Source organism: Chiloscyllium plagiosum, chromosome 10 (genome assembly GCF_004010195.1).
Source record: "Chiloscyllium plagiosum isolate BGI_BamShark_2017 chromosome 10, ASM401019v2, whole genome shotgun sequence".
NCBI lineage: Eukaryota > Metazoa > Chordata > Chondrichthyes > Orectolobiformes > Hemiscylliidae > Chiloscyllium > Chiloscyllium plagiosum.
In genome coordinates, this window is record NC_057719.1 from 71,113,810 (window position 1) to 71,140,406 (window position 26,597).

The following is a 26,597-nucleotide window of genomic DNA, read 5'->3' on the forward strand; positions in this document are numbered from 1 at the left end:
ATTTCCTGTTCATCTATTGAAAATGCATTTCTTTGAGTTGAGCAAGTGGAAATACAAAAATTTTGAACCATGATAATGCTTAAAATCTTTATTTTTTCATTTCTGATCAATATATGCCAATTAAAACATCAAAAATGGATATAGCGAACTAATTAATTTGTAAACAGGAATACTAAACCCTTAAATCATTCTGAAACTTGTTAATTTGTAACACTTACATTATTAGCAAATTGTATTTGCAAGGAGTTCATAGGTTTTCTTTTATTTTAAGATCATGGATCATGTGCTGCTGTTTAGATGTTTCTGTATAGCAAGCTGAGGCAGGAGAATAGAAATGGGTGGAGCTGAATGATGTATGTTTATTAGCACTAAGAGGACATCTGTGAGTTCAGATTGGATAAAAGGTCATAGAACACATTGCATGTTGCTAGGTAACACTGCCTCTTAGCCAATTTAGTTGTGAATCTGGAAGGGTTATAATTTTTGTACAAAGAGATGGGTTGTCCGACTAGTTATATGAATCGTTGTCTGTCTAGCTGTGGCTGGTTGAAATTCACGAGCCTTAATGAATCTTATTGTTGATAGCAAGAAGTTGATTCCCAGTGCTGTTTTCATGATTGTACCCTAAATTAATCCACTAATCTCAGGCTGGCAGGTAAGAAAAGAAGAGATTGTGTAACTATCTTATTCCAGGGGGATGAGAAAAACCTCATGAATTGCTGAAATATTTATTTTGTTACCACACAACTTTTTTCATAATTACAGCAATTATGTATAGACTTAGAATAAAATATTATTCATAAATTTCAAAAGTATGCAGTTATAATTGAAAGCATAAAATGCTCTTCCATACGTATTGAAATATTCTGATACTGTACTCAGTAATTAGATTTTAATTATGTAGATTTGAGGATTTATCTGCTCTGCAGAAAGACGAAGACTTAATTTTAGAATGATCCTGATATTGTTAAGTGACTGCAACTGTTTGAAAATTCAATGTCCTTGTAGACTTGTTGTTTATGTAATGACAACAAAAATGTGAAGAGAAAACTAGCCAAACAAGTTGTTCTTGTCTAGAAGGATAACTACAACTGTGATCCTGTGGGGATTACATTTGATAGTCCTGAATATCGATGCAGGAATTCTGATCCACTATTAACCAGTGCTGCTTGATTGCAATGCCAGAAACATCCTAACTTCATGCTTTTTGCTCATTTGAATGATCTTTGCTCGAGCCACTACTAAGCTAATTGCCTGGGTACATCAGTAAGGGACCAAAAGAAAACACGTACAGTTAGCACTATTTAAAGCTATCTTACACTGTTTTATAAGTCCACCAGCATCACTTAAGGTGAAATTGCATTGTGGCTGAGTAAATGCTGAGAGTTATTTGAATGAATCTGACCTGAGAAAGTGTTAGATATAGCACAGCAGTGTAGAGAGATATGTCAAACACTCAGCTGTCCTTTACCCACTGAGGAAAAGGAGCTGCTCCAGCCACATGGACAAAAGGCGATGAAAACAAATAATGCTGGACATCAAGAATCTGGTCCCAGTGTCACAAAAAGTTCGTGAGTGGCTAGAGTTGGTGAATACATCTTCAAATGCCACATGATATGCCATATCCCACCATCTTGTTGTCAGCTTCCATGCCCCACGAGCCTCAGACACTGCACATTTCCATTGCTCAACTACCAACAACCTGTCACCCAATATTCATACCTCGCCTTCATATCTTCATCAACACACTCTAAACACTCCTGCAAGTCTCACTCCCATCTCTCATAATTTGCATATTGTAACAGACATTCAACAATTGACTGAAACATCAGTCAAAGAGATTGCATAGCATTCACTGACACACTTGCCTCATTTTTGCCAGATAAAGTGAGGAGGAGTTAACTGGAGGTGTCTATGTGGGCCATTATGCTCTAATGCCCAATGATGCTGGCCATCATTAGGGTGCTCAATACTGAGGCCAAGGTTAATTGCTGCACTGAATCATCAAAGATCAGGGTGTCCTTATTCATAATCATTTTTTCATACCCCATTTTCATCTCCTTCACGTTTTTAGAGTTATGGAGTCATAGAGATGTCCAGCATGGAAACAGACCCTTCAGTCCAACTCGTCCATGCCGACCAGATATCATTACTTTATCTACTCCCATTTGCCAGCACTTGGCCTCTAAACCCTTCCTATTCATGTACCCATCTAGATACTTTTAAATGTTATAATTGCACCAGCCTCCATCACTCCTCTGGCAGCTCATGTCATACATGTACCACTCTCTATGTGAAAATGTTGCCCCTTAGATCCCTTTTAAATCCTTACCCTCTCACTCTAAACCTACACCACCTAGCTCTAGACTCCCCCAGCCGAGGGAAAAAAAAATTGTCTATTTACTCTATACATGCCCCTCAAGATTTTATAAACATCTATAGGATCGTCTCTCAGCCTCTGAAGCTCCACAAAAAACAGCCCCAGCTTGTTCTGTTTCTCCCTACAGCTCAAATCCTCCAGTCCTAGCAACATCCTTGCCAATCTTTTCTGAACACTTTGCAAGCTTCACAACAACCTTCCAATAGGAGGTAGACCAGATTTGCACACAGTATTCCAAAAGTGGCCTAACCAATGTCCTATACAACTGCAACATGCCCTCCCAATTCCTGTACTCAATGCTCTGATGAATAAAGGAAAGCATACCAAACACCTTCTTCAATATCCTATCTATCTGCAACTCCACTTTCAAGGAACTATGAACCTGTACCCCATGGTCTCTTTGTTCAGCAACACTCCCAGGCCCTTACCATTATGTGTATAAGTCCTTCCCTGATTTGCCTTTCTAAAATGCAGCATCTCGCATTTATCTATTTTAAACTCCATCTGCCACTCCTTGGCCCATTGGCCCATCTGATTTTGAAGCTGCCTCAGTCCACAGAACAAAACCATTTCCTTGTTGCTTCTTTTCCTTTTGGAAACTCAAGCAGCACGTCTGACCTTGCCTGACAGTGGACGAGCACCAGAAAGACTAATGAGTTTGGAGAAGATCTGTAGCTCAGGTTGAGGTTCTGGATGTAAGTTTGCTCGCTGAGCTGGAAGGTTTGTTTTCAGATGTTTCGTCACCATACGAGGTAACATCATCAGTGAACCTCCAGTGAAGCACTGGTGTTAGTGACCCACTTTCTATTTGTGTGTTTAGGTTTCCTTGGGTTGGGATGTCATTTCCTGTTGTGATGTTATTTGTGAAGAGTATGACATCACCACAGCAAATTACATCACCACAGCAAATTACATCACCAACCAAAGGGAACCTAACTACTCAAATAGAAAGTAGGACATAACACCAGTGCTTCACCGGAGGCTCACTAATGATGTTACCTCGTATGGTGAAGAAACATCTGAAAATGAACCTTCCAGCTCAGCAAGCAAACTGACATCCAGAATGTGATGATGAATAGACACTGCCACTTGAGTTTACCTTCAGTGCCACCAGCTAAAATACTGGAGCTACAAACCACTTAAAACATTGTCAGGGCCAGGATCTGTACTTGGTGAGATATTGTGCACAAGTGTCCTGTAGCCAAGCCAGGGAACAGGACTGCACTAGAAGGAACAAATTAATGCAGATCTGGAATCTGAACTGAAAACAACAAATGCTGGAGAACTCAGCGGGTCAGACAGCATTGATGGAGAGAGAGCAAGCTAATGTTTTGAGTCCGGGTGTCTCTTCAGACCTGAAGTGAAGTGTGGAGGGGATGGCATTTGTGCTATAGTTTGGGAGGGGTAGGGTTGGGGGTGATGGGTGTAGGGTGCTGATGGAAACAAAGATGTTGATGGTTTTGATTAAGTGATCAGAATGTGAGAATGACAGAATAATGTGGGATCATCTATTAGACTTGGAAGGATAGTCAGTGGAATGGGAGTGAGTTGGGGGTGGGGTGGGGGTAACGGGGACATTATAACAAGCTGAGAGAAATGGAACAAATGGGAATTGGCTCAAATTTGAAGAGGTTGAACTGAATATGAAGTTCAATATTAAGTCAAGTCTGAAGATGAGACATTATTCCTCCAGTTTGCGCTGTGATTCACTGGAACACTGCAGCATGCCGAGGACAGACAATGTGGGCATGCGAGCAGAATGCAGTATTAAAATGAAAGGCTATGGGAAGATCAGGCTCCTGCTTATACACAGACCAGAGATATTCCACAAAGTGGTAATCCAGTCTGCATTTGGTTTCTCCAATGTAGAGTAGGCCACATTGGGTGCAGCAAATACAATGCACAAGATTGTAGGAAGTTTAGGCCCTTGAATAGTGACCAGGGAGGAGGTGAAGGGGCAGGTGTTGCACCTTCTGTGGTTGCATGGGAAGGTGTCGTGGGCGGGGGGGGGTTGGTTGGTTTTGGTGGTTGTGGAATGGACTAGGGTGTTGCAGAGCGAATGATCCTTGCAAAATGCAGACAGGGGAAGATGAGGAAAAGATGTGTTTGATGATAGTGTTCTTCTGGAGTTATCTGAAATGGCAGGGAATGGTCCTTTGAATGTGGAGGCCGGTGGGATGAAAAGTGAGGATAAGGGGGATCTGATCATGCTGTTATAAGTGATGGGAAGGGGTACGGGCGAAAACACGGGTGAGAGGTCAGATGCAGTTGAGGGCTCTGTCAACCACAGTAGTGGGAAGCCACAGTCATGGAAGAAGCAAGCAATGTCAGCAGCGCTGTTTTAGAAGGTGGCCCTTTCCAAATGGATGCAATGTAGGCAAAAGAACTGGGAGAATGGGATGGAATCCTTGCAGGATGTGGGATGTGAAGAGCTGTAGTGAGAGTAGCTGTGGGAGTCCGTGACTTTGTAGTGGATGGCAGTGGACAGTCTATTCCCCAAAATGGAGACAGACAGGTCAAGGAAAGGAAATGAAGTGTTGGAAATGGACAATGTGAAAGTTGTGGAGAGCTGGAAATTGGAGGCAAAATGATGGTCCTGGTGTAAGCATGAAGCAGCACTAAAACAGTCAATGATGTGCTGAGAAAGAGTTGTGGGAGGGGGCTAGTATAAGAGTGGAACAAGGATTGTTCCACATACCCCGTAAAAAGGCAGGTATAACTGGAATCCATGAGGTATCCATAGCCACACCTTTGACTTGGCAAAAGTGAGATGCATTAAAGGAGAAATTGTTCGGTGAGAGAAAACATTCAGCCAAGCAGAGGAGAATGGTGATGGATAGGGGTTGTTCAGGTCTCTAGTTGAGGAAGAGGCCAAGAGGTCTCACACCATCCTGGTGGGGAATGGAGGTATAGATGTAGTGGACATCCATGGTGAACTGGGTCAGGAACTGGAAATTGCCAATATGGCAGAGGGCATTGCGGATGTAGGGCGGCAGGGACTGGACAAGTGGAGAGAGGATGGAGTCAAGGTAGGAGGAAATGAGCCCAGTGGGGCAGCAACAGGCTGATACTATGGGCCTACTGGGGCACTCTGGTTTGTGGATTTTGGGAAGGAGATAGAAATGGGCTGTCTGCGGGTTGGAGATTATAAGGTTGGAGGCAGTGGGATTGCACTGGTGGTAGCTCACCAGAAGCTGAGGTCGTACACTGGTTCATCTTCAGAGGAGGATGTCAAGTTGTGGCTTACAGAGCAACACTGATGTATGAGCTTGGTGCAGGGAAAGTCCTACTCGAAAGCTTGTGCTCCACGTCAAGGAGCATGAAGAGGTTCAGTACCAAATTGGTACAGGGCTTTGCACAGAGTTTGGAAACTATTCTTTCGACCATGGATTTGATGGTATTTCATTTGACGTTCTGACCAGGAAAATGGGGCTGAAGAGCATGATTGAATGGTATAATTCTTCCCCTATATCATAGAACTTATAACCGGAGCACTGGAAACATTTCTTCCTTTGCATGGCATTTCTTCACATGTACTTTATGTACCAATGTGACAGCTATGCCTTGGAATTGTCACCCTGTGGTCAGTGGATATCTGTTGCCACGCAATAATGAGTGTGTAAAAGTAACTGGCATGGCTGACTGAAGCTTTATGAAGATATTAAGATGTTAGGCATTTGACCTACGTGGTTATGGCTATGGCCACACACCACTAGGGTGTTATAGTTTTGATTTAAGTCAAATATTAATATGCAACGTCCATGCAGGAAATTATGCAACCTGTTATGATGAAGGATCAGCACCCCGAAATACTTTGACATTTTATACTTTTAATTCTAAAATGTAGCGTTGTAAGAGCAGGATTGCTACAGGAAAAAAACCTAAGAATTTAAATTCATTGACTGACTGGTATAGTTTTGCTTGTAGCCAACAGAATGTCACATGTCAATTGACAGGGAACTTTCAAGCAATGATAAACATAAAAACACATAATAAGGGCAGATGACATTCACTTCCCTCTCAGCAAAAAAATTACATCTTCAAGATATGTCTGCGTTACCCTTAAGGAGTGCACAAGAACAGTCATTTAAACAGCCTGGAGTGGACTGATGGGACTGAATGCTCTCCTATGTACCAGTTTGAGCATTAGTGTGCTGTGAAGGTCACATTTGGAGAACTATCACTTTGTTCCCTAGTGTTACAGTTAAGACCCTCTCTAACTCAGAATGCTGCAAACCAGTTAAAAATGAAACAATAACATAGGGCTTTCTCACTCTCACCATGAATACTGATATTTAATCAATATTGAAAGGCACCAGAACTACAGAATTCCAATCAATCTGAAAAACTATGGATCATGAAACTGGCTGTTATCCATCGATGTTGACATTAGCAGTAACCTTCACTGCGAAGCTACAATGTTCAGTTGTCCGCTTTTTGAGAACAATTCAGAGATTAATCTGTATATCTACTTTTAAAATGTTATCTTTTTGGTCTCACTTTTTAATTTCCAAAAATGTCTGGGTGTTGCATTACTTCTTCTTGCATTTAGTAATGAATAAACTCCCACTTTTTGTTAATTAAAAAACCTGATTAAATTGACCCCTTTAAAACTGAAGTTCATTTGGGTCTGTGAGAAATGTTTCCACAAGGGGCAAGGGATCATTTTTGAATTAACTTTGTTGTGACTATTTGAGAGTTGGATGAATAAAGAAGGGCGAGCCAGTTCATTTCTCCTTTTCTGGGACCTAAGCAGTTTGGGGTATCTTATCTAGAACCATTAAAAAATTGCAGAATCTTCCCTGGGGTTTGGTCATGACAAACACGAACCAAGCTTATTTCTGTCAAAGTTAAAAATCACACAACGCCAGGTTATAGTCCAACAGGTTTATTTGGAAGCACTAGCTTTCGGAGCGCTGCTCCTTCATCAAATAAACCTGTTGGACTATAAACTGGCGTTGTGTGATTTTTAACTTTGTACAACCCAGTCCAACACCAGCACCTCCAAATTACTGCTGCCAAGAAAGAATGAATTATGTTAAGCCCTCAATGACGAGAAAGCCTCATTGATCTCCCTTACAATGGCAAACTAGGAAATGTTGTAACAACTTCAGCTCTAGTCTGAAAGCAGTTAGATGCATGAAAATTCATAAATTGATCATTTACTTGTAAGAAGATTTGAATACAGATATCGCAAAGACTTGTTACAATTGGATAGGAGCCTGTTTAGACCGCACTCGGAGTACTGTGTGCAGTTTTGGCTTTTTTATCTCAGGGAAGATAGTCCTTTTCTGAGAGGGAGTTCAATGAAGGTTCATCAGATTTGTTCCTGGAATAGTGATGAGGGTTTGAGCCAACTGGGCCTGTATTTTCTACAGTTTGGAAGATTGTGAGGTGGTCTCATTGAAAACTACAAAATACTTTCAAGGATAGACAGGGTATGTGCAGCAGGTAAGGTGTCTCCCCTTGGTTAAGGAGCTGAGAACCAAATGACACAATTTTAAAATAAGTCACTTTTTATTGAGATGACAAAAGCTATTTTTTTCTCAGAGGATTGTAAATCTTTTGAATTCTTTACAACTGAGGGCTCTAGACACTCAGTATTTGAGGATGTCTAAAGTAGAGATGATCAGTTGCAGTCCACCAATAGTGTAAATGTTTATGAGACTGTTATGGGAAAAGTATTTAAAGTGTTTGGTCAGCTATAATGGTCTTAAACAGTGGAGTAGGCTCGACCAGCTGAATGGCTGAACTCCTATTGCTATTCTGGGAAAGCACAGCAGGTAAGGCAGCATCTGACGAGCAGGAGAATAGATGTTTTGGCATAAGCCTTTCATCAGGAATGTGGCTTGTGGGCCAGGGGCTGAGAGATAAATGGGAGGTGGGTGAGATTGGGGGTAAGGTAGCTGAGAAAGCAATAGGTGGATAAAGGTGAGGGAGAAGGTGATAGGTCAGAGGGGAGAAGTGATGGACAGGTTAGGAGGGCGGTGACAGGTTGGAGGCTTGGTTTTGGGATAATGTGGGGGAAGGGGAAATGAGGAAGCTATTGAAATCCACATTTATCCCATATGCTTGCAGGGTCCCAAGGTGGAATATGAGGTGTTCCTCATTGGGTGGTAATGGTTTTGCAGTGGAGGAGGCCCAGGACTTGCATGTCCTTGATGGAGTGGGAGGAGGAGTTGAAGTGTTCAGCCATGGGGTGGTGTGGGTTGGTGGGTGGGGGTGTCCCAGATATGTTCACTGAAACAATCTCCAACAAGGCGTCCTGCCTCCCCGATATAGAGGAGACCACATTGGGTGCAATGAATGCAGTAGATGACATTGGTAGAGGTACAGGTACAACACACTCCTTACTCTGATCTCCAGCATCTGCAGTCCTCACTTTTTCCTATTGCTATGCGCCTATTACAGAGAGAACATCCTTAGTGAGCTACAGATGTCTCGGGCATTATTTCTCACTGTGATCCAGGTAAGTGAATTTAGACATGAACACCCTGGTAGATACGGCTGCTGCTCAGAGCCTTTCTTACAGAAATGATGTGAAAGAGCCAGTGTTGGATTGGGGTGGATAAAGTTAAAAATCACACAACACCAGGTTATAGTCCAACAGGTTTATTTGGAAGCACTAGCTTTTGGAGTGACGCTCCTTTATCAGGTGGTTGTGGAGTATAAGATCATAAAACACAGAATTTATAGCAAAAGATTACAGTGTACATGATACATTGAATAAACCTGGATTGTTAAGTCTTTCATCTTCTAGAATGCAGGTTTTGGTTCATTAATATGCCAATCCCAGAACTTCTTTGAAGTCACCTTCTCAGGATAACTTAAGGTTTTATAACAAAAGGTGACATTTCAGCTCAGACAATGCATTAAAGGTGTGAGGTTAGTCTGTCTGTATGCCAATCTTGAGTCAGATTGGTTATATTGCCAAAGTGGAATTTACAAAATATTACATGGATTGACTGCCTGTATTAACTGCCTACAGATTGTGCATTTTTTGAGCAAAATAGAATGTGTCTGCAAATATAATTCTGTACTACAAATTCACCTCATTGACTTGCCTGTGTGTGTGTGCATGAGAGAGCGAGAGAGTGTGTGTGCATGTGAGTGTGACTACACATGCGAGAGTGTGTTTGTGTGTGTGAAACCTTGGTAAAGTGTGTGACGGAGTATAAGCCTGTGAGAGAGTGTGTGTGTGCGTGGGTGTGAGTGTGGGGTGTGGGGTGTGTGTGCACGTGTGTGCGCACGTGTGTGTGTGTGGGAGAGAGATAGAGGGTCTGTGTGAGTGTGATTTCTGACTTCTTCCAGAAACTTATTCTATTCTGCGTTGTCTCTATTTTGTTCTCCAAGTCATATTGCATTGCACAAAGATTATCTACCAATGCAGCGTATCTGGGAGCATCTAGTTTGTGCAGAAGTGTTGAAGTCTGTAAAACTTTCACACCATTCCCTGTTGACTTTCACTTAACTATAGAAAGCATATAATAACCATATAGGATCTTACCTAGAGCCAGAAGAAAAATAAATCATTTACTAAGCTGTGCGTACAGTAGTTGATTATCAAGGAGAAAGTGAAGACTGCAGATGCTGTAGATCAGAGTCAAGAGTGAGGTGCTGGAAAAGCGCAGCAGGTCAGGCAGCATCCGAGGAGCAGGAAAATCGACGTTTCAGGCAAGAGCTCTTCATCAGGAAAGAAGGTAGTTGATTATCTGTTTATTGAACACTGGTTGAAAACCTTTCCTGCTGTTGAAAATGTGATTTACTATACAGCGTTAAGGGAGGAAGTTGCGTTGAGTATGGAGCTCAAGACTGACACAGTTAGCTTCAATTCAGAGTTGCACACTGACTGTTATATGGCCAAGTTAATATGTATACTTCTGTATGACATTCACTACATATACGAATGTGTATTAATATAGCATTCTCAGGTGAATTACACCATCACTGTGCATACACACTTTAGATAATACTTGAGGATCCAAATGACTGTTAGCATATAAAGAAAATGGCACTGACCAGCCCAATTGCTCTCTGTTTAGATACTTTCTTGCATCGATAACAAAGGAATTATTAAGTCAATGTAGGAATAATGTGAAAATGAGCTAAAATCTTGGCTCTTACATTTGTATGTTACTGTAAGGGATTTTGATTGCTGCCAACTCTTTGCTGGGTAAAAAAGTCTGAGCATAAAATAATAGACATCTGTTTGTTTTTGAGATTTGGCAAATTGAATTAAATATGTAGATTCAAGAGATATAAAAGTGGTTGACTTTATCAAGTGTTTGAAGTATTGGAACTCTGTTGGGAGTGTTACCATTTAAAGGAGAAATTCAACACCCAGCAATTAACCAACAGCACTATGCTACAATATTTCATGTTTTTAAACAAACTTGATTGTCAATCAAGAAGAATTAGATAAAATAACTGCTAATACCTTTACACATAGCTTATAAAAGTGTATGCTGTAAAATCAATTCTACTTTTCACTTCCCCTCAAGTTTGCTTGTCTTACAAACTGTTGAAAGTTCACTTGCTTTATCCAAGACCAGTCTGAACAATATGTCACAACTATCTGGAACTGACTTTGCTTTCTCCCCACTGCTGACTAGATGGAAGACTATGTCATGTGAACCTTTTCACTAACCTTTGACTGAGTAACCCTTCAATTACTTTACCCTCTCACCTCTAGATTGCACATCTCAAATATGGTCCTCCCTGTTGCTCCATCACAGATATTTAAAATATCAGAAAACGTTCTTGTTTTCCATTTGCCCACTGCTATGGTTTAAATCTGCAGCCAAGATGACACAGTTGATTGCTTTTCAATGAGGATTATAGCAGATTTCTTGGTTTGCCTTCATTTCAACAATACATCCACTCCTTTTTCCCCTTACCAACTTCATTTAGACTGAACACCAGCTACAATTATGAGGATGCATCCTGAATGATAGGTCGAGTTTTTAGCCTACATCTGGATTTATTTCTCACCTTCTTTGGAACTACAAACTGTAGAAGACCCAAAGCTGATATAGCCTTTTAACTGCTTTTCCAAATATTAACGAGTCTTGCCTGCTAGCTATGCTATAACTGAATTCACAAGAGATAACTCGAGCAAATAATCTCACTAAGTTTCACCTAGCTCCATAGATATGTGACCCAAAAGGTCTGTTCTCAGATAAAAATCACAAATTGTTTTTTTTTATTCCAAAATTGTCCTTAATTCTCGAAACTTACATGAATAACTTTTATCGGGTTAGCTGTAGATTAGATTAGATTACAGCGCGGAAACAGGCCCTTCGGTCCAACAAGCCCACACTGACCCGCCGAAGCGCAACCCACCCATACCCCTACATTTACCCCTTACCTAACACTACGGGCAATTTAGCATGGCCAATTCACCTGACCTGCACATCTTAGGACTGTGGGAGGAAACCCACGCAGACACGGGGAGAACGTGCAAACTCCACACAGTCAGTCGCCTAAGGCGGGAATTGAACCCAGGTCTCAGGCGCTGTGAGGCAGCAGTGCTAACCACTGTGCCACCATGCCACCCACATGCCAGTAGTTCTTTGTGAAATAAATCCACCTACAGTTTTACAATCTTGCCTTTCTAGCTGTTAACTTAGAGTCAGAGAGATGTAAACCCTTCAGTCCAACTCATCCATGCCGACCAGATATCTGAAATTAATCTAGTTCCATTTGCAAGCACTTGGCCTATATCCCTCTAAACTTTTCCTATTCACATACCCATTTAAATGTTGTAATTGTACCAGCCTCCACCACTTCCTCTGGCAGTTCATTCCAAACATGCACCACCCTTTGTGTGAAAAAATTGCCCCTTAGGTTCCTTTTAAATCTTTCCCCTTTCACCTTAAGCCGATGCCCTCTAGTTCTGGATTCTCCCACCCTAGGGGAAAAAAAAGCCTTGACTATTTACTCTATCCATGCCCCACATGATTTTATAAATCTCTGTAAGATCACCCCACAGCCACCGACACTAGGGAAAACAGCCCTAGCCTATTCAGCCTCTCCCTATAGCTCAAACCCTCCAACTCTGGCAACATGCTTGTATATCTTTTTTGAAGTCTTTCAAGTTTGACAACATCCTCCCTGTAGGAGGGAGACCAGAATTGCACACAATATTCCGAAAGTGGCCTCACCAATGTCCTGTACAGCAACAACATGACCTCCCAACCCCTATACTCAACGATCTGACCAATAAAGGAAACATACCAAATGCCTTCTTCACTATCCTATAGAACTGCGATTCCACTTTCAAGGAAATATAAACCTGGACTCCAAGGTCTCTTTGTTCAGCAACACTCCCCAGAATCTTACCATTAAGTGCATAACTCCTGCCCTGATTTTCCTTTCCAAAATGCAGCACCTCACATTTATCTAAATTAAACTCCATTTACTACTCCTTGGCCCATTAGTCCACCTGATCAAGATTCCATTTCACTCTGTCCATACACCCCCAAATTTGGTGTCATCTGAAAACTTACTAACTATTGTTATGGACCAGGCCATTTCAAAACATTTCAACAAAGTAGTTTGGACCCTAATTCTGCTAGTTGTTTTGAGCAGGTGTACAGTAGACATTCCAGGAGTTATTCAGCTGGCCCAACCAAATAGTTTTAAATGAAACAGAATACATTTGCAAGATTACTGAATGAAACATAGACAAAAGAGAACAGAATGTAGAATTATTTAACCTATCCGAAAACACAACAGATTATCCTAACTTCATGATGCTGTTCCAAATATGTGTAACAATCCCCATAAACACTCCTTAACAAAAAAAAAGAAAAATCAAACACAGGGTCTTACAAGAGAGATGGCAGAGAGATTCAGTATTGAACACCTTCTTCCATGTAGCTGTTTCTTTGAGCAGCAGCCTCAAAACTGATTGACTGCTTTCTCTGAACAGTCAGACTGCTCAAACCAAGCCAAACCAAACCAGAGAAAAGCTGAGCTGGGAGAACTGGCCACTCCCCTTTCATTTTACAAGTGTGTTCTTTTTTATTTGAAAGCCTTTTGCCTGAGGCACTTTCTGTCAGCTATAATCAAATTGACCCTAAATCCCATAAAATCCAGACCTCCTGAAGTCTCTGTGTTTATGACTTTCTGGAAAAAAAACCAAGGGCAACATAACTTTGTTAAAAGAGCAGCATCATTACACTATATCTCCTATGTTCACATCCAAATTATTTATTTAAATGACAAAAAGCAATGGACTCAGCACTGATCTTTGTGGTGCACCACAGGTCACAGGCCTCGAGTCTGAAAAGCAGCCCTCCACCAACCATCCTCTGTCTTCTACCTTCGAGCCAGTTCTGTATCCAAATCACTAGATCATCCTGTATTCCATGAGATCTAACCTTACTAATCAGTCTACCATGAGGAACCTTGCCGAATGCCTGACTGAAGTCTATATACATCACATTCACCCCCAAATCAATCCTCTTTGTTACTTCAAAAAACTCAATCAAATTTGTGAGACATGATTTCCCATGCACAAAGCCATATTGACTATCCCTAATCTGTCCTTGTCTTTCCAAATACATGTACATCCTATCCCTCAGCATTCCCTCCAACAACGTGCCTACCACCGAGGTCAGGCTCACTGGTCTATAGTCCCCTGTCTTGTCCTTACCACGTTTCTTAAACAGTGGCACCATGTTAGCCAACCTCCAGTCTTCCAGCAACTTACCTGTGACTATCGATGATACAAACATGTCAGCAAGTGACCCAGCAATCACTTCCCTAGCTTCCCACAGACTTTGTGGGTACATCTGGTCAGGTCCTGGGGATTTATCCACATTAATGCATTTTAAGATATCCAGCACTACTCTTCTATAATATGGATATTTTTCAAGATGTCACCATCTATTTCCCCACATTCTGTTTCTTCCATGTCCTTTTCCACAGTAAACACTGATGCAAAATGCTTGTTTATTATCTCCTGTGGCTCCACACAAAGGCCGCCTTGCTGATCTTTGAGGGGCCCTATTTTCTCCCTAGTTACCCTTTCGCCCTTAATGTATTTATAAAATCCCTTTGGATTCTCCTTAACCCTATTTACCAAAGCTATCTCATGTCCCCTTTTTGCCCTCCTGATTCCCCTCTTAAGTATGCTCCTACTGCCTTTACGTTTTCAGGATTCACTCGATCTATCCTGTCTACACTTGACATAAGCTTCCTTCTTTGTCTTGATCAAAACCTCAATTTCTCCAGTTATCCAGCATTCCCTACGTCTACCAATCTTTCCTTTCTCCCTAAAAGGAATATACTATCTCTGGACTCGCATTATCTCACTTTTGAAGGCTTCCTATTTTTCTCCGTTCCTTAACCTGCGAACATCTACTCCCAATCAACATTTGAAAGTTCTTACCTAATACCAACAAAATTTTCCTTCGTCCAATTTAGAACTTCAACTTTTAAATCCAGTCTATCCTTTTCCATCACTATTTTAAAATTAATAGAATAATGGTCACTGGCCCAAAAGTGCTCCCCCACCGACACCTCAGTCACCTGCCCTATCTCATTTCCCAAGAGTAGGTCAAGTTTTGCACCTTCTCTCAAAGGTGCATCCACATTCTGAATCAGAATTTTTATTTGTATACACTTAACATTTTCCTCTCCATATAAACCCTTGACACTTTGGCAGTCCCAGTCTATGTTTGGCAAGTTAAAATCCCCTACCATAACCACCCATTATCCTTACAGATAACTGAGATCTCCTTGCAAATTTGTTTCTCACTGACTTTTGGTTGGATCTATAGTAAAATTCCAATAAAATACTCATCCCATTCTTATTTCTGAGTTCCACTCAAATAACATCCCTTGACATATTCTGAGGACAAACCTCCCTCAGTACAGCCGTAATATTATCCCTTATCAAAAATGCCACTCCCCCTGCGCTCTCTCTCTCACCCTACCCCTTTTCTATCCTTCCTGCAGTATTTGTATTCTGGAACATTAAGCTGCCAATCCTGTCCATTCCTGAGCCACGTCTCTGTAATTGCTATAATATCCTAGTCCCGTGTTTCTAACCATGCCCAGAGTTCATCTGCCTTCCCTGTTAGGTGTGCTGTATTGAAGTAAATGCAGTTTAATTTATCAGTCCTACCTTGTTCTCTGCTTTCTTCTTGCTTGCCCTGACTGTTTGACTTGTTCCTTTTCCCAACTGTACCAGTCTCAGATTGATCTCTTTCCTCACTATTTCCCTGGGATCGCCCCCCCCACCCTGCCACCTTATTAGTTTAAATTCTCCCGAGCAGCTCTAGCAAATCTCCCTGCCAGCAGATTAGTCACTTTCCAATTCAGGTGCAATCCATCCATCTTGTACAGGTCACTTCTACACTAGAAGAGATTTCAATGATCCAATAATGTGAATCCTTCTCCCATACACCAGCTCCTCAGCCATGCATCCATCTGCTCTCTCCTCCTATTCCTACCCTCACTAGCTCGTAACACCAGAAGTAATCCAGATATTACTACTCTCGAGGACCTCCTTTTAAAATTCCTGCCTAACTTGCTATATTCTCCTTTGAGAATCTCATCCTTGTCCCTTCCTATGTCATTAGTCCCAATGTGTACAATGACCTCCTGCTGGTCTCTCTCCCCTTTGAGAATATTCTGCACCTTTTCTGAGATATCCTTGTTCCTGCATGAGGGAGGCAACACACCAGAATTGACTCCAGCATTTTAAGTTCCAAGCTTGTATGAATTACATTCTTTTCAGGATTACTCATCAGTTTCTTAACAAGATGCCCACAATTTCTACAGTTAAAACTTTAATTCCTAAACTATAGTTATGTTGTAAACATATGAACTATGAAATAGATATTCACACAAGTGCTCAGAAATTTATTGAGTTTTTTTTCTCCTGAATAAATTCTGACTTTATCTCTTTTGCTAGTGTGCCATTGTTTATGTTCCATTATTTGATGTTATTTACTTCATGATCTTCTTGTTTTTTTCATTCTCCTTGTCATGATCCTCATGGAGATTTATATTTTAAAAAGATGCCTGTTGACAACTAAAAGAGTGGCTCAATGAGATTTTGTGTTTTTAAATGTTTACTGTAACAAATTACTAAAAGTGGAGAGAGAAACAGATCAATGTTTCAAGTTTGATACTACTCTTCATCAGACTGAACTTCTTCATGCTGCCAGACCTGCTGAATTTCTCCAGCATTCTATGTGTTTGTTTCAGATTTCCAACATCTGCCTTATTTTGCCTTTAATTAACTGACTAAAAGCACTATTGTTATTAGTAGACAAATTGTACTTTAAATTACAGAAAATACCATTCCCCATTATATTTATCATGTCTATGGAATTATAGTCCTTATAGAAAACAGACTTCTGCCCTTCCTGGCTTCCAATGGGTTTGCATATCCTTATTGTTACAAATAATAATTTTGAGTTCCCATCTTTGAGCATCTTCCTCATTTTGGAGCATTTCCTAATTTCACCATCAGCAGTAAAATGTGTTTTGATGAATCTGTAGAATCCCAGGTTCTGTCGAAGACTGCAGAATATATCATTTCAACTCAAGCTAGTCCCCTTTCTTTATTCGTTGCAGCTTGCAAAGACAAGCAGCTTCATTCTCTCTGTTAACTGTGCAAAATTGCTGTTTCTCTGTGATATTTGTTGTTTTGCAAGGAAGTGTATAATCTGACTTCCTCTTCTACATGAGTGTGTCAGAGAGTTGAATGACATGGAAAGAGACCCTTTGGCCGATCATGTTACTGCTGGTCAGCAAACAGCTATGTAATCTTGTCTCATTTTCTCATACATTGTCCTTAGTCTAGTTTGCTGAAGCTGAAACACAGGAACCATGCATACAGATAGAAATGCTGATTGATTATTCCTGATCTCAACTATTTTTCATCTTAGAATATATATGCTGTTTGCGGTATAACTACATATTATCCAATAACCTACAAAACCTTTCTGTGACTTTGGAACTCAATGCCCTTCCCTATCCCAGGTTTACTGGCAAGATGGCATTTTTCTCAAGCAGGAGGACAGCAAGTGGGGTTCCTGCTTTCAGCCGAATAAAGGCTGTGGTGGGAAATGCCATCTTAATGCCCACTTAGGGCCCTAGCCTGCCTCTGCTAGCATTAACCAAATGGTGGGTGGGGAGTTAACCACGCACGGAACATGACAAGCACACCCTGACATGCTTTCCTCTCAACTTCTGGAATGGATGTGTCTTTGGTTCAAAGGCATTCAGTGCCTGATCGTGGGTCTTGGCATTCAGCGATTCACTTCCCTGCCTTTCTATTGACCGTCCACCTCCCTGCTCACTGCAGCATTCACCGACGAGCTCTCCCACCATCAGTCCACTGTGTCTGAGACACTCCTTGATTCTCAGCCTCAGCTGAGTATTGTACCAGCACTAGCCATCGCCTCTCATGTGATTTTGCCCTTCAGTAAAGCTGCCAGTGTTTAGTCTCTAATCCTGGGAAAAGTCTACCGCTGTCTTGTCAACTGCCCAAATGGAATTTATTTAGCAGTCCTTCACTAAACAAATACTACACGAGACTGTCACCAGCTCTGCTATTGGCTGCAGAGACACCTATCACCTACATTGAATATTATCTCAAGTCTATCTCATTGTGAACTCAAAGGCTGCATTTTGAACCTCCTTCCCAGTAAAACCATCTACATTTTCCTTTGAATTTTAGGCACAGGCTTACTAAATGAAGAACACCAAAAGAAGGGCAGCACGGTGGCTCAGTGGTTAGCACAGCTGCCTCACAGCACCAGGCTCCCAGGTTTGATTCCTGCCTGTCTGTGTGGAGTTTGCACATTCTCACTGTGTCTGCATGGGTGTACTCCCGTTTCCTCCCACAATCCAAAGATGTGCAGTTCAGATGAATTGGCCATGCTAAATTGCCGACAGTGTTAGTTGCGTTAGTCAGGGGTAAATATAGGGTAAGAGAATGGGTTTGGCTGGGTTTCTCTTCAGAGGGGCGATGTGGACTTGTTGGGCTGAAGGGCCTGTTTCCACACTGTAGAGAATCTAATCTAATCATTCTTAAAACTGTGGATGCTGTAAATCGGAAACAAAAACAGAAGTTGTTGGAAGAGAAATCAGCAAGTTCTGAGGAAGGGTTACCGGACCAAAACGTTAATTGCTGGAAAAGCTCAGCAGGTCTGGCAGCAGCTGTGAAGAGAAATCAGAATTTGAAGTTCTGAGGAAGGGTTACCTGACCAAAATGTTAATTCTGATTTCTCTTCACAGGTGCTACCAGACCTTCTGAGCTTTTCCAGCAACTTCTGTTTTTGTTGCCCAGGCTAACTATCAGGCTGACTGCAGGATAAGTTAGGTCACTCCTTCCATTCACTGTAAATTTAAAGTTAGAGTTCCAAAACATTGTACCCTTAAAACCTCAGAATTTGTATCTCTCTCCCGTGCTACCTACAGTATCTTAAATTGGATTGAAACAACTGAAAAGCAGATTTCCTTTGCTCTCACTGTTTAGAACTAAATTTTAAAATTTTACACAAATACAATTTTGGAGCATCAATCAAGAAGATTTGTGCAATATTGGTAGTCATTATGCAAGATTGGAAACTGAGCAAGTATCAATTGATTAGAAACAGGATACCTTGGTGTTCATATTCAAAAGAAGGAAAATAAAGCAGACACAGGCAATTACTAATTAATCTTGCTTCCATTCCATGCAAAATGGAATTGCTCATAGGAGTAAATTTGAGGTTATTTGTACAATAATAACTGAGTAAACAACAGTCAGCATGGATTCAGAAGGGGAAGATTCTGTCTGACTAATTTACTTGACTTCATTGAAGATTTGGCAACCCAATGGGCTGGGATAATCCCATGGGTTGCTGTACTTAGACATCCAAAAGATATTTGACCAAGTTCCACATGAAAGACTATTTGTTAAGTTCAAAGCTATGGGGAATTATTGTGAACTGTGGGAATAGTTAAGAAGCGAACTGAAGGATAGGAAACAATGAGTGCTCATTAGTGAAGTTATGTCACATTGAGTGGAGCCAGTGCTGAATGAAGTGCCTCAGGGCTTCTGTTGCAACTACTACTGTGACTAATTTGCATAAACAACCTGAATTTAGACACTAAAGTAGATAAGGTTGCAGGTGATGCCAGATGAGAAAAGGCAGTCAATTTGGAAAAGGTAGCTCAGAAATTAATGAATGAGTTGAACAAACGTAAATGAACACTGGAAGAATGAGTGAAACTTAATCCAATGATTTTAAGGCAGTATTTTATGAAAGGAAAAAGTGGTACTCCAGAAAATGTGTTAAAATAGAGAATGAAGAAACTCAAAGAGGTTAAGAAGCCATAACAAACTCAACAACAATTATGTCCAAACAACATAGAACAGTGATCAATAGAGCCAATGGTATTTTCTGTTGTGGAGCTCATGGACCAGATTATGCATAAAAGGAGTTAATTTTTTAAATTAAAGTTCAGACCATATTTTAAATATCCACCAATAATACTGGAAATATTCAGCAGATCTGGCAGCAACTTTGGAGAAAGAAATAAGGTTAACATTTCTGATGAAGGGTTCTACTCAGTTTCTCTTTCCACAGTATTTCCAGAATTATCTGTTTCTTTTTCAGATTTCGCAATAATTGCTTTTGTCATGTGCCAATTTAAATATCCACCCTTAGTTACACTGAATCTAAGCTAACATTGGAGTAGCAGAGACAGTGCTGAAAAAGATGTGGAAATGATTTTCAAATCCTGGTCCCTGACTTTTCAAGATACAGAAGACTTATAAAGTCTGTAGAGACTGATAAATTTTAAAAAGAATTTCAAAATTCCATTTACTAACTGCTAGGGTTACTTGACAAGAATTCACATTTTAAGACTTTTCTCCTGGAAAATAAACTAATAATACTCTTCAGTAATACAATTTTTGAAGGCAACTGCAGACAGATCTTTCCTAACACAACATTTAAAAAAACCTATCAGACAGGTGCTACACTGTCCATTAAGTATGCATTCAGTTCTTTGAGAATCAATTCAAAATAATTCTGCGCTCCTTGCTGCTCTCTTCCTTATGCAGCCTTTGGGGTGGCATAGAGACTCAGTGGTTAACACTGCTGCCTCACAGCATCAGGGCCCCAACTTCGACTCTACCCTCAGATGACTGTGTGGAGTCTTTATGTTCTCCCTGTGTCTGTGTGGGTTTGCTCTAGTTTCCTCCCATGACCCAACGTTGTGCAGGTTAGGTGAATTGGCCATACTCAATTGCCCATTGTGTTCAGGGATGTGTAGGTTAGGTACATGAGCAGGGGTAAATGTTGAGAAATGGGTCTGGATGGGATACTCTTTGGAGGATCAGTGTGGACTTGTTGGGCTGAAGGGCCTGTTTCCACACTGCAGGGATTCTAATTCTTGGAGCACTAAAGTCAAGGACTGTTGCTCATGGTGTGCATTTTACAGAATTTGGAATTTTCTCATCACGTAAAGGTAGGCAAAGCTACACCCTTATTTTAGCTCCTTATGAATTTAGACTTTCTAAGCAATCTGCAGCTTCCAATCCTGTTCCTGCACAATGACCCTCATCATCTTTCCACTTTCAGCTGTACTTTCTCTCTGGACCCCAACAGATAACTTTGCCCAAGGGTTTTCAGGAATGTCTTAAGAGAGCCTTCTCTCCCAAAGTGCATTCCCATGGTAATGTGAATCACATGAATCTAACATCCCAATAAACACATTGAAATCCTTGAGACACTAACTCTCCTTTATCTTGTGAGATTTAGCTGTTCTTTAATATAATTCCATTTTCTTTTGGCTCGATGCCACTTTTGTTGAGTTTCATGGAGGATTTCTCCATGGAATTTTGTCATGTGATCATTCCCATTTGCCTCATAACTGCCTACCATCTCCCCTCCATGCCCTTCACATCCAATGGTAGCCCAATTGTACCACTCATCATAGCCAGACATACTCACCATTAGTTGGATATCCCAGGATAGACCAGTATCTCTGATGCTGCTGCTTCGTTAAAATGCCATTGTACATCCAAGTTTTTACTTCCAATGAAGACTAAGTGAGAGAGCAAGCAAACAACCATGTGTCGTAGAGTTATGCAGCACAGAAACAGATGCTTCATTCCAAATCGTCCATGTTGACCAGATATCCTAAACTAATCTAGTCCTTTGGCTCATATTTGGCTTTTGGCTTATATCCTCCTAAATGCTTCCTATTATTGACCCCTCTAGATGCCTTTTAAATGTTGCAATTGTACCAGTCTCCACCACTTCCTTTGCTCCAGGGAAACCAGGCTCAGTCTCTTCAGCCTCTCCCTACAGCTAAAAGCCTCCAATCCTAGCAATGTCCTTGCATGGTAGCTCAGTGATTAGCACTGCTGCCTCACAGCACCAAGGACCCAGGTTCAATTCCCACCTTGGGCATACTCCTACCTGTGGAGTATGCACATTCTCCCTGTGTCTGTGTGAGTTTCCTTCAGGTGCTCCGGTTTCCTCCCACAGTCCATAGATGTGCAGGTTAGGTGAATTGGCCATGCTAAATTGTCTGTAGTGTTAGGTGGATTAGTCAGGGGTAAATATAGGGGGTGGGTTTCTCTTCAGAGGGTCGGTGTAGACTTGTTGGGCCGAAGGGCCTGTTACCACACTGTAGGTATCTAATCTAATCTAATATCCTTTCTGAACCCTTTCAAGTTTAACAATATCTTTCCTGCAGAAGGGAGATTAGAATTGAACATAGTATCCCAGCTTGGTCTAGTCAGCTACCTGGGTGCCTGTCTTTGTAGACAGTGTCCTTTCAGTCGTTCTGCTCTGATAAGTGCCAGTGCACCTCAAAGTGCAGCATGGCAACATAGTAGTGTACTGCAAATGGATCAAACTGGTCGTGCTGAGTGCTGGCATGTGTTGGATGCCACCATCTGTGAACATAGGAGCATGCTCTGAAATGTTGGTGATTGGTATCCAAGATGGCAGTCTGGAGAAGCAAGCAGGGAGCTGGAACTTCCAGATGTTCACGTTAGGAATTTTCAGCATCTTATTTTTATCTTGCCTGTATTGAAATAGAAACCTGCTTGTTAATGATTTGATATTTCTTGTTAGTGTAGTTAATAACAAGCAGTAATCCCCGTGAACAGGCATCCAGCCACTCCTTAGCAAGAAGCTCACATCAATGTCTGGAACTCTTTGCATAAGTGTGACTTCTTGTTCTGGACATCACTGGACTTCTCATATGAGCTTGCCAAATTTCTCATCATAGCCCATGTCAAACAGGTCCCTGTTAAGATTCTGCCCAATATTCTTCACACTTTTCTAAGACTTTGAAAGCTTGCAGTATATCCACCATTAGCACACATGCTGCTGCTATTGTCTCCAAATGTAACCATCTTGCACCTTATTCATAGTAAAACAATCTGAGCTCTTTTTAATCTGTAGCAATCCAACTGCACAAAATAGCTGTTAGGTAGATCTCAGAACATGTGATATGATACCCCCCAACCCCGCTACTTTCCCCCACTTTATTTAAGCATAATTTAAGACAGTACCAAAACACAACCTTATAAACTGTATTATTACAACAATAGATAGGTATGAGTTCAACCAACAATGTTCTTTAGCAATAAGACAACTGGTTTTGGCTCCTGCCTCCAACAACATACTCTTGCAATTGATTCCATTCCCTTTCAGGCCATTTGCAATCTCAGAATCCTGTTGGATTCCAGCCCTCTGGTCACAAATACTTCCTATCGCTGAAAACACTACTTCTACAGCACCATCTGCTGAAGCCTCTGCCATGTCCAACATGGAGAACGCATCTGCTGACATCTGTAATTTTCCTTCAGCAGATTTAGTCTTGTGTGCAAATTCCTCAAGACAAAGATAAAATTATTGCATCCAGGGAGGCATTTTTGACAATTATTGCTCATTTACCAGTGAGACCAGTGGCTTATAATTGGTTTCTCAAAAACCTACGAAATTTAATACTAAACCTGAAAACTTCTTACAGGCCCATGCCACTGATAAAGCCATCACTTATTTTGTCCTGATCTTTTCGAACAGAGGTTGTAAGGCACAGATGCCAAACTGGCTACTGAAGAGCTCTTGAGTAAACAGCTTGGGAGGCCTTGAGTTTTTTAACAAGCCTGAATGGGTTTGGCCAGCTCGCACAGATCCAGATTTCTACGTTTTGGTTTTTTTCAGTAACATCAAAAGATATTGGGGTCTGAAAAGAGTTGGAAGCTTTAGTGATAGTTATTTGACTGCTACTCTCTGAACCTGAATCTTGATGTTTTTTCCCTCCTGAATGGGAGAACTGCATGTAAGAATCTGAGTCTGAATTTTCCTTTCTGTCAAGGGGTGTGTTGGAACAGTTAATTAGTAATAGTTACTGTACCTATTATTCTGTTAAGTTTCTAATCTGTTAAGTCATTTTAAATTTCTCTTCCTTTTGATATATTTTAACTACAGTGTAAATAAATTGTCTTTTGGTTAACTTTGAGTAGTTTGACCAGTTGTATTGCACCTGAGATACTTTATTTGCTTTAAAAAATAATAAAAAGTTAGTGTCTCTTCTAACCTTATTAAAATATTTTTGAGGCGGTCTGACCTGGTTCATAACAAATTGCATATTGGATTTCCATATCAAATGATGAGCAAGATACAAAATATATTGGTTCTCTCTTTCGTTCTGGCTGTTCATGGAAAAAACATTGCTCTAAAATCTGTGACTCAGACATTAATAGCCAGGAATGATAGATTTTAATGGGCCAACATAATCAATTTGTGTTTGATCTCCTGGAAGACCTCTTCTATACGTATGTTCCAGCACCATCCTGAGACTTTCTGGTGAAATGTCTCCAGGATTGGTTATGGCTGCCAAATTGGGTAAAATATTTTCTAACCTGTTTGCCATTCCCAAAAATCATTCCAAGTCATGCGCTGAGTTTGGAGAAGGGAACGCTTCACTCTTCGTTTTGCAGAGATTGAGGTTCTATGTGGTCTTCATTAATGATATGTCCTAGAAATTGTATTGTTTCCTTGGAGAAGTCACATTTCTCATAGAGAGTAAGCCCTGCTGCCTGTCGTCATTTCCAGGCTGTATGTACTCCCTGGCTCATTAATTACTGACATTTCTACTTGCACAAAAATACCAGTCCTTCATACAGGACAGGGAGAAAGTGAGGACTGCAGATGCTGGGGATCAGAGCTTAAATATGTGTTGCTGGAAAAGCGCAGTAGCTTAAAAATGTGTTGCTGGAAAAGCATAGTAGCTTTTCCAGCAACACATTTTTAAGCTTCATACGGAACACCCTTGTAGAATGTTGGACATATACATTGGAAGAACGCTGGAGGTGAGGTGATTCCAAAGGACGAGTTGTTGAGATGGTGGTGAGAGAAACCTCAATGGCTTTGTTCGCTAGACTAAGAGTCAGGAGGACCTCCTAGTGAGCACATCACTGCCACCAGTCTGCAACTTAAACAGGCAGGAAGCTGGAAGAACAGAGCAAACCAGTCAGCATCAGGAGGTAGAGAAGTCAACATTTCAGGTGCAAATCGTCTTCAGAGGAAGTGGTGAGGCTGGTACAATTGCAATATTAAAAAGGCATTTGAATGGGTATATGAATAGGAAGGGTTTGGAGGGATATGGGCTGGGTGCTGGCAAGGATAGGTGAAGACAGGTAGAGGGGATGAATCCGGTTGGTGGAAGGGAGGAGTAGAAGGGAGGGACTGGGAAGGGAGTCGGGGGATGGGAAGGGAGGTTATTTGAAATTGGAGAACTCTGTGTTGAGTCCTTCAGGCTGCAGATTGTCCAGGCAGAAGATGTTCCTCCAGTTTGCGGTTTGATTCATTGTGGCAATGGAGGAGGCAGAGGATGGTCATGTCGGAAAGAGAGTCAGAAGGGAATTAAAATGGGTGTTGACTGGGAGGTCTGGTCGGCCCCTGTGGGCCTGGCTGAGATGCTTGGCGAACCATTCTCTAAGTTTACTTTCGGTGTGCCTGACGTACAGAAAACCACATCAGGAGCACCTGATGCAGAAAAAACCAGGTTGGAGGAGAGGCAGGTGAACCTCAGTCTCACCTGGAAGGACTGTTTGGGGCCTTGGATGGAGGTGAGGGGGGGAGGGTGGTGTCCGCCAGGCTTTGTATCTTTTCTGGTTGCAGGGAAAGTTCCTGGGGATTGTGGGGGGGCGGGGTGTGGTGGGGGGTGGCGGTGGTCGCTTGGTGGGGAGTGTGGTGCAAACCAAGGACTATCAAAGGGAACAGTCCCTGCGGAGGGCAGAGATGTTCTTAGTAGTGGGGTCCAGTTGGAGTTGACGGAAGTGTTTATGGATGATGCATTGGATGTGGAGTCTGATGAGACAGTAGTTGAGGTCAAGGGGGACTGTGTCTTTATTGCGTTTGCAGGGGGATTTCAGAGCAGGGAATAGAGGTGGTGTGGTGGAAGGGTCTCTGATAACAGAGGGAGGAAAAGCATGTTGTTTGAAATAGCTGGATATCTGGGATGCTTGGGAGTGAAATGTCTCCTTTTTCGAGCAGATTGGGCCGAAGGGCCTGTTTCCACACTGTAATCTAATCTAATCTAATCTAATCTAATCTAAAAAAAAGCTATCTACTAATCTAACCTACAACTAACCAGAGTGTATATTTAAGTCTCTTACATGCTCGGAATGTGTTAACATCAGACGTAATAAAACCCGTATTCGCGCAGGATTCCTCTCCCAAGGGGCCCCGGACCAGCCAGGTTTGTAATCTCAATTAAATAAAAGCCCTTGTTAGGATAGCCGAAATATCTGTATTTATGTAATTCAAGAAGGGCTGCCATATTTTATAAAATAATTCGGTCTTTCGGTGCACCATATTTGTAAGGAAGTCAAGGGGAATACATTCCATAATTAATCTGTGCCAATTTGAAAGTCCAGGGGAGCCCTCAGCCGCCCAGTTCACCAAAATATTTTTCCTTGCACAGAAAGAAAGAATAGAAATAGTCTCTTCCCGTACGTGTCCAGGGAGGGAAAGTTCGAAAAGCCCAAGAGGAGAGATACAGGGTCCACTTTAATTTCCGTTCCTAAAATTTCTGTCAGGGTACTTGCTACTTTAGTCCAATATCTACGGATCTTATGACAGGTCCATAAGCAATATACAAGAGTGCCCACCTCTATTTTGCATTTAGGACACATTGGAGATGCTCCTGCCTTAAATTTTGCCAATCGAAC

General features: G+C 41.4%; 1 long non-coding RNA gene across 2 annotated transcripts in view; it reads left to right on the forward strand.

Annotated features, from left to right (window-relative positions):
- The first annotated feature begins 526 nt into the window (after positions 1-526).
- The window catches only part of LOC122553755, a 98,237-nt gene continuing 72,166 nt past the window's right edge, over positions 527-26,597 (forward strand). For both annotated transcript variants that reach the window (XR_006312834.1, XR_006312833.1), the window contains exon 1: positions 527-655. This is a non-coding gene — a long non-coding RNA (uncharacterized LOC122553755). The remainder of the gene's footprint in view (positions 656-26,597) is intronic.